This window comes from Silene latifolia, chromosome 5 (assembly GCF_048544455.1).
Source record: "Silene latifolia isolate original U9 population chromosome 5, ASM4854445v1, whole genome shotgun sequence".
Taxonomy (NCBI): domain Eukaryota; kingdom Viridiplantae; phylum Streptophyta; class Magnoliopsida; order Caryophyllales; family Caryophyllaceae; genus Silene; species Silene latifolia.
The window spans coordinates 73,668,799-73,678,312 of NC_133530.1; positions in this window are offsets into that span (position 1 = coordinate 73,668,799).

Here is a 9,514-nt window from a genome sequence, read left to right on the forward strand (position 1 = left end):
TGGACTTTGATGAGCCGGAAGAGGTCATTGATTGGGGAGATGACGAAGCTGTTGATCCGTCAAGCTCTATGGATGTTGAAATTGAGAAAGGTGCAGCTGAGAAGATGAGCACCGTTGAGGCTACCTCTTGTAGCCAGAAGCCGACTAAGTGGGCCATACCGTGGCCGTTCTTGATCAACTATTAGTTTATCACATGCCTTACAAATATTTTATTGCTTTTTAAACTCTTTTTTATTGCTTTTGTGTGCGCGAGACTTCGCATTTATTTTTGTTGCTTAGGATTTTTAAGTGCTTTAGACTTTACTCTGGGTTTTGCGCAATTTTGGGCGCGTATTATTGTGCACTTGCAGGTTTTTAGATCTCATTTGCTCAAGTTATTGAGCAAATACGAAGAAATCAACAGTTACAGCAGTATTTCCAGTCGATCGACTGGTCTATATAGTCGATCGACTGGTCTGCAGTTTCCAGGAGCTACTGTTCCCTTCACTTTGGTCGATCGACTGAGTGATGTGGTCGATCGACCGCCTTGCACTGTTGTACCTGTTCACGACCTTTCCCCTGCTGTGTTTGGTCGATTTGCGGACTTGAGGGAGTTTTCTACTCCACTTTATCTTCCGTCAAATTATTTATTTCTTCTATTTTTTCTAACCTTGTGCACATAATTACCGCTTCATTATTGTCTTCTCGATTTTATGCGTGGGTTTTGTTTGTCTTTCAGGTACTTTTTGGTGGCACTGCTAGCTACTGAAACCTCCTAGCTCTCGCTGGTTTGGGAAGGTTTCCTTTTGCTGCGCTTAAAGTCTAGTGAGTTCCCGATTTTCACTTCATGTCTTATTTACTTAATTTTCTCGCAAATTCCCGTTTTCCATTTTTCTTCATTACATGATTTTGCACAAGGGGGACATTGTGCGATTTGGTTTGGGGAAGGGTTTTGCGTCGCATTTCATTTGCTTGCATTCACGTTTACATTATTGTTTTGCATTGTTTTCTTCATTTCTCATATATACAAAATTCCAAAAAAAATTGAAAAATTTCAAAAATTCAAAAAAATGCACATTTATTTTAGCATATAGGTCGAGTCGGAACGGTAGTATTTCAATGATGACATTGCATTTGCATCTGTTTTATCGCCTAAGCCTTGCTAATTGACATGTTATTAGTAGAATCATCTGCATAGTCTACGAGTTTTCGATAAATTTCTTGCTGAACTTTAGACTTGACTTAGAATTTTGGCAAGCTACATCATATTTTCTAAGGTTTAGAGCCTATAACTGGTGACATTCATGACCAGTTTATCTAGGAATGTGAGTAGAACTCCTTATAAGACATGTCACATAAATGTGCATAAATATGAACTTAATCTGCTTAATACCTGTGTGCATTCGGTTTGTGGTTAGTTGATACATGTGGTAGAGGTTTCCCTTTATTCGTTTTACCCATAAGCTCCACACCGCCAAAAATAGCCTTTTTGTCCCATTACTACATCCTACATTTAGCCCGTCCTTTGTCAAGCTAGTAGTCTATGTGTTGGGATTGTTACTTAGTTTTTTGGTGGCATATGCTCTTTTGAGATTTTGATGGGAAGATGAAAAAGGAAGAAAAGAGAAGAAAAAAAGGAAAAATGATTCGAAAAAGAAAAAAAAAGAGTTCTGTACTGTTCAAAGCAGTCGATAAACTGCCAATTCTGGTCGATCTACTGAGATTCGAAAGAAAAGAAGAAATCAATTCGCATAAATTCAAAATCCTTATCTTATGGCGATTTGTGCTCCCATGATGCATTAGTATCTTATGGGGAGTTAGTTGATTACTTTTATACTGGAGATTGTGAGATTTGTGCTTGCTATAGCACCGTTTCGTTTGATTATGAGCAAGAAGAAGGATGTTGCCATATGGTTCCGTTTTGGTACTAGCTTGATCACCTGTACCTCCACTTTCCCATAAATGTTTTGCCTCTTCTTACCCATACCTCACATATCCACATATATACCTCGGCATGTGTCATGGTCTTTTGTTGGTTGGAATGCATATGTACGGTCATAGAGATTACTTTCATATTATATTGCAGGCATGTTTTTATAGGTCGTAGTTAGGTGAGAGTCTTTACAAAATGAAATCTTTCTATCCTCTTATATATATTCACCTGTGCTTCTATGTGATATGAGCGACCCGTGAGAGTCCAATTTGATAAGTCTCTATAGTTGACGGTTCAGCAGTTCTTAACGACCTTATAACTCGTTTGCATGATTCGCATTGCTAATTGATTGTTAGTCATTGCATTAAAATGGTTTAGGCTTTACAGTTTGCAATTCGCTCTGAGATTGAACTCGTTCCATTAGGTAATTGGACCGAGTCTAGTTCTTGCTTGGGGACAAGCAAGGGTTTGGTTTGGGGAAGTTTGATGCGTGTCATTTATATGATGTTTTATACCTCATTTTACACGCATTTCAGAGCTCATTTGTGTAGTTTAAGCTACCATTTCCCTTATTTCCGTCTACTTTCGTGTTTTTGTACATTATTGCAGAAATGTGAAGAATTCAACGGAAATTGAGCTAAATCCGTTCCCGAGTATCCTGCATTGCATTTGACGTGAAGTATTCACTTAAGGAACGAGCTTGGTGCGCATTTCAAGGCCCAAAAGACAAATCCACGAGATTATAGAAGTCAAGTACCAGCTAAAGCAGTCGATTGACCAGTACCCTTAGTCGATGGATCAACCCACGGGATCCAGAAGCTACTGTACACTGCATCCCAGTCGATCGACCGGTCCCAGCAGTCGATCGACCACACCGCTACTTCAGACGAGAATTAAAAGATCGGGGAAAAGCAAGCCCATTGTGTTTAGGTTTTGATAATAAGTGTTACGCATATTTTCTATATAACGTAACCTAGAACATCAGAATAGATATCGAATTATTATCTAAGTTTTACATTCAGTTTTATCAGTTTTAGAATATCAATAATTAGGGTTTGGAATATTGGTTTGCATTGGATTTTCGTTCGTGTTTTTAATCATTCCTCTGCAATTTCGGTATTCCTTCTGTCTTATTTCAATTCATCCTTATTTCGTTGGTAGTGTAGAAATTGTTAGTTAGATTCCAAAGCCATATATTATCGTTTTATGTTATTTATTTACCTAATCGTTTCAAGCATGAATTCAGTAGATTTAATAGTCAATCTTATTGTTGTTATCATTCTTAGTATGAGTAGCTAATTTATTCGTGCTAGGATGTAGGGGAATTATAGTGTAGGCGGCATTAGAATTATCATGGCCTGAAATCGCGTGTCAGTCGATCGACTGCCATACCTGGTCGATCTACTGACCACGTGAGGTTTACCTTCGTTTTAATTGATTTAAATGTTGTATTTGACGAATCGAATGCATGCGACTAGTTGACTGCTTAATATATGACTGACCCATTAGATCGAAAGATAGGGAAGGTTGTTAGATCAACAATTAAAATGACTAAACTATGCTGAGATCGAAAGATAGGTAAAGTTTAGATTATTAGTCACTTTTCAGGACGAGAGTCAGTATTAGTGATATTAGGGACATATAGCGAGATCGAAAGATGCTATCTGTAAAGAGTGGACCGAGAGGACCTCTTGTTTTCCCACCTCATATGTTAGATTTAGACCGACTTAGTTTGCTGCCACCGAAACTATAATGAACCAACCATCCTAGTACCCTTCTTTATTTTTGATTTAATATATTTCTTTAGTTTAATTTTTATTGTTATTAGCTATAGACCAAATAAAATCAACCCCCATACTTGTTACCTTAGACTAAATTTAGACAACTTTTAATTACATTCGCCTCCTTGTGGTTCGACCCTGTTACCACTAGCCCAGGTTAGTTTTAATAGGAATTATAAATCTTATTTTTAGTACTCACAACGACGGGTATCAGAGGTGCTTGCAAATTTTATTTTTCTTATATTTTTCACCCATTTAGCTCCATTTAAGCCAAAACTTGTCTTTTTGACCCCCACTAGCTACATCCCAAAGTGAGCCTGCCTAGTCAAGCTAGTCTAGTATGTCTTTTGTGGTATGCTTTTTCCGTCTGCAGTTTGGCCCGTATCATTTTGTTTGGAGTTGGTGTAAAAAAAAGAAAGGAAAAACGTGAATGAAAGAGAAAAAAAAAGAAAAAAAAGAAAGAAAAATGTATGATACACATGAAATAGGAAAAAGAAGAAAAAAAATGAAAAAATGTTGATTCACGTGACAACCAGAGGCATGAACATCAAAGAAAGCTTAGCTGGTTTGAATATTGAGTCCGTCTGTGCCTATTTCTATCTTGTGACGGTCTCACTCCTCCATTTTATTCATATCTTTTTGAGGAGATTGTGTATTTGGTAGTGAGTTTTGTGCCAAAGAAGGGCACTTGTGTGTATTTCTTAGCCAGTTGAGATTCGGACGGTCTTATATGGTCCTGTTTAGGAACTAGCTTGGCGCTTTTACCTCCACATTTCCATAACTTGTTTTGCCTTTTCTCACCTGAACCTCACTTTCCCATATCATTTGTAAGCCCTCGGCTGTGACGGACATTGTTGGTTGGAATGTATGTATGGTACTTGAATCGTCTATCATTTTTGTTGCATGCATGTTATGTAGGTCGCAGTCTAGGTGAGTGACTGTTTTCTCTTTCTCTCTTATACATATACTTTCACCCTTTGCTTCATGAGAGAAGAGTGACCACGTGAGAGTCCGATTTTTTTTTTGGTCTTGCAAGGTCGATAGGTCAGCTTTATTTATGGACATCTTATAATTCGTTTGCGTATTGACCATTGTAGCTGTAACTGTTGATTTTAGTTTGCATTAAACTGGTTTAAGTAGACAAGTAATAGCTAGCTCTGAGTTATCTTTTCCGTTCCATTAGTTTGCATTTAGTTTACTCGAGGACGAGTAAAGGTTTGGTTTGGGGAGATTTGATACGTGCATTTTATATAGTCTTTTTAGGCCTTTTTATGCACGTATTTCTATGCTATTATCGTAGTTTATGCTACGAAATGCCCCGAATATGCTACTTTGGTTTGTTTTGTCTTATTTGCAGGAATGAACCAGAAAGTAGTGAAATCAAGCCTTTTACCATCAAATTGCTAGTGCCTACTTTAGAGAGCCATATCTCGAGTGAATTTGGAGCAAGAATATAGCTATTTTGAGATGTGCAATGAAGAAAGATAGCTAGGCGAGCAAAGGAAGAACTTAAAATTGCTAGTGCCTACTTTAGAGAGCCATATCTCGAGTTCTACAACAGATATTCAGGTGGTTCCAATTGGGGATAGAAGCTTGTCCTCTTAGTTTTCCAGCACCACCGGAATCGCCCTGTTTGCCCAAGTAATGAAGAAATGGCAGCCGTTTAAAATTCAGTGCGCAAAGCAGGAAATTGTTGCTGGAAAGTACTCGATCGAGTACAATTTTACTCGATCGAGTCCTTTTTCTACTCGATCGAGTAGTTGCATTTTAGGATTTACTCGATCGAGTAGATTTTCTACTCGATCGAGTGGTTTAAGCTTTAGTTTACTCGATCGAGTGGTTTTAAATCACTCGATCAAGTAGATTCTCTTATGGGCTTGGGTCCGTGACGCATTAGGTCTAATTACGCGTAGGTTTTTTTTTATAAATAAGGAGATTAGTCTTGCTAATCAGACATCTCTCCATCTTATCATACATCTCTTAGTTTACATCTCAACACTTTGTTTCGATTATTGGGGATTCGGATTTGGCTTGCTACGATTTCCGATCTACAACTTTGTAACCGTAATCTTTCCCTTTTAATTCATTCTTGTTTCTTTATTGCTTTTATTATTCCTCTATTTAGTTTTCATGTCTTATGTTATTAGATTAGCAATTGCTAGTGTAGTATCCCGAGTCATGCGTAGCTAATTCCTTTAATATGTTAGGACTAGGGAAATCGTGGTAGCAATATGTTAGGATCGACATGATTAGATTAGTTTTGCAACAAGAATTGTATTAAGCAATATAATTGTGATTAGGTTGAATGAATGCTTGCAGGAGACCGATTAATTAGTTACCCCCAACCTAGATCGAAAGATTGGAAGGGAAGGCTTGCTTAATTACAATAGGTGATACCTAACTAGGGCTAAAGCTAAATTAGGGAGACCCTATGGCGATTAGAGACCGAAAGGGTATAATCGTAGGTTTAAGGACCGAAAGGTGACGACCTCGCTCTTCTTATGAATAATTTAATCGACTCAGTTGACCCGATAGTGTAGTTGCCACGGTAGACTGATTCCTAGCATATTTTCTCTCTTATTACTCTGCTCTTATTTTCTCGTACTCTTTCTCTCTTTGCTTTAAATTAGTTTTAGATTAATTACAATCAATCAACCCCCGTTACTCATAGACTAAAATTAGACAGATAAATCTCATTTTGCCTCCCTGTGGAGATCGACCCTACTTACCGCTAGCTTCCGTTAGTTGTACTTAGGTTTATTTTTGATACTGCGATAACCGGTATCATGCACATCCCCTTCTGTGGTGGGTTCCACGTAAGGGGAAACAAGGGCGTGAAGCCACTCCCGCAAGTGACTCCACTCAGCCGTGGACACGCCTCGCGAACCACAGACAATTACACAACCAATTACACAACAACAGCACCAACATAATACCAATACGATAAAGATCAACAATAAACACAACCGTCACCAACAACTATGTAACCAATAATCGAGTAGGGAAACCCTACCTGGAACAAGCAAATCACCACGACCGTGACAAAGCAGCTATCAATATTGCTCTTCTACGAAACCACCTCCTATAATCACATAATCGTACCATTACTATCTAATACACATCATACTCCTAAAATTCCCAAAAATGCCCAATTAGTGTTTTAAATGAAATCAACGAAAAGGTATAAAAACTATACAAGGATCTTACCCACGACACGACGAACTCAACGGCGTAAAGAACACGACGATCCGACAATCCTAGCCTTTGGGATTTGATAGCAACGCGAAGATGAAAGTAACATAACTTTCTTTTTCTCTTAAGAGGTTTTAGAAAAGATAGAAGTGATAAAGGAACTGACGAAATACTTTAAATATAAATCTCGCGTTGCTAACAAAACCTGGCTAAAATAACTGTGCAAAGACTAACATAACACCACACCTAAACCTTATGCGATCATCACCTACCCCCTAAAAGAAACATGGTTACGTCCCCGTAACCACACATACCTGATCAAAATGAGACGGATACCATTCCCTCATATCCTATTCCGCCTCCCAAGTAGCTTCCTCAACCTCATGATTAGACCATAGAACCTTAAGCAACACTGTTTCCCCAGACCTTGATTTCCGAACCTTGCGATCAAGAATCTGTTTTGGCACCTCAAGATAAGACAAGGACTCATCCAACTCTATATTCTTCACCTCTAGCACATGTGAAGGATCACTCACAAACTTCCGTAACTGAGACACATGAAACACATTATGCATCCTATCCAAAGCTGTTGGTAACGCTAACCAGTAAGCAACCTCTTCCACACGATCCAAAATCTCATATGTTCTGATGAACTTCTGGCTCAGCTTCCCTTTCTTACCAAACCTCATAACCCCACGCATAGGAGACACTTTCAGAAGAACCTTATCCCCAACCTGAAACGCTATGTCACGGAGATGTAGGTCTGCATAACTCTTTTGTCGATCTCGGGCTGCATCAGCTCTATCATCTCCTGTACCATTTGTGGTCCTAAAACCACTGCATCAGCTCTATCATCCCATCAAATCAGACTCTTACACCTCCTCCCATATAAAGCCTCAAACGATGTCATCCCAATACTCGTATAGTAGCTGTTGTTATAAGAAAACTCAATCAGATCCAACCTATCCTCCCAGTACCACCTAACTCCATCACACAAGCTCGCAACATATCCTCCAAGGTCTTGATATTCCTCTATGTGTTCCCATCTGTTGCAGGATGAAAAGCAGTACTCATCTTCATGGTAGTTCTCATCATCCCCTGCAACTCTTGCCAAAATCGAGAAATAAACCTCGCATCCCAATCTAACACAATGTCCTTAGGGACTTCATGTAACCTCACCACATGTTTCATGTACCCATTAGCCAGCTGAACCTTACTCCATGTATCTTTCATAGGAATAAAGTGACTGACTTAAGAAAACGATCAACTATCACCCATATCATGTTGTTATCCTGTTGGCTCCTCGGTAAACCCACTATAAAGTCCATAGAGATAGATTCCCATTTCCACTCAGGTATCTCAAGAGCTTGAATCTTACCTTGTGGTCATCGCTGCTTTCCCTTAACCCTCTGACATGTCAAACATCGAGACACAAACTCAGCTATTTCCCTCTTCATCCCAGGCAACCAGAAAGTCTTCTTCAAATCTTTATACAATTTATCACCACCTGGATGTACTGAATATGGTGTGCAATGAGCCTTTGTCATGATTATCTTTTTCAACTCCTCATCACTCAGAACACACCATCTCCCATCAAACCGAACACTCCCATCTGTATGAATAGAAAACCGAGACACTGTCCCCTTCTCTACTCCAGCTCTCCACCTCTCAATCTTAGGATCTAGAACCTGCTTCCTGCGAATATCATCATAAAGATCTGGCTCCACTGTCAAGTCCCCTCTAACATCTCCTTTTTGTATAACATGTATCCCCATCTTCCCCAACTCATATCTCAACCTCATCAAAGACATAGTTGTGCATAGAGAATACACACTCTTCCTACTCTACGCATCAACAACCCATCTTTACTTTCCCTTCATGGTATATGATATCCATGTCATAGTCCCCTATCAGCTCCATCCACCTCCTCTGTCTTATGTTCAACTCGTTTTGAGTGTAGATATACTTGAGACTCTTGTGATCTGAAAACACCTTAATTGTCGCTCCATAAAGATAGTGCCTCCAAATCTTAAGAGCAAATACAACTGCACCCAACTCTAGATTATGTGTCGAATAGTTCTCCTCATAAGGCTTGAATTGCCTAGAAGCATAGGCAATTACTTTCCTATTCTGCATTAGCACACATCCCAACCTATTCTTTGAAGCATTTGCATATACCTCAAAGTTCTCACACCTTTCAGGTAAAGCTAAGACTAGAGTTGTGGTCAAACGCTCCTTTAATGTTTCGAACACCGTCTCACAACTTTCATCCCATCGAAACCTTTTCTCACTCCTCATCAACGCTGTCATAGGTCCGACGGTCTTTGAAAAGTCTTTCAGGAACCGAGGATGGTACCCTGCCAAATCCAAGAAACTACTGATCTCTGCCACATTTAATAGGCTTATCGTGTACCTGTGCGAAGATAATTACCCTAAACAACAAATAAATGTAGCAATAGGGGTCGAACACAAGGAGACGGGAATTGCGTTGTGAAATGCTATGGGAAGATTTTTATCAAGAATGATTTCATTTTGGGTTTGTTTGTTTGGTTTGATAACTAACAAAAACTATGATGTAAATTATATAATAAAAAGGAATCTAAGGGGGTCGGGTCACACATGCAAAGGT